Source organism: Atheta coriaria, unplaced genomic scaffold (assembly GCF_025399875.1).
Source record: "Atheta coriaria isolate IRGN ID8LTWV9N9 unplaced genomic scaffold, Caltech_Dcor_3.1 scaffold4451_size1203, whole genome shotgun sequence".
NCBI lineage: Eukaryota > Metazoa > Arthropoda > Insecta > Coleoptera > Staphylinidae > Dalotia > Dalotia coriaria.
In genome coordinates, this window is record NW_027050441.1 from 675 (window position 1) to 885 (window position 211).

Sequence of the window (211 nt, forward strand, 5' to 3'; positions counted from 1 at the left end):
CCTAGTGAAAAACCATCCACACCCTCAAAAGACCCGGATGAAAAACAATTAAACGAAAGTGTTGACATTTCCACAACAGATAAAACTAAAACTCCAGAAGAAAGTGAAATTAAAGAAGTTTCTGATGATGAGGTGACTGAGGTGCATACAATTGATAGTGATGATGATGATGACGCGATTGATGAGGTGGTGGAAGACGGAGAGGAGGAGG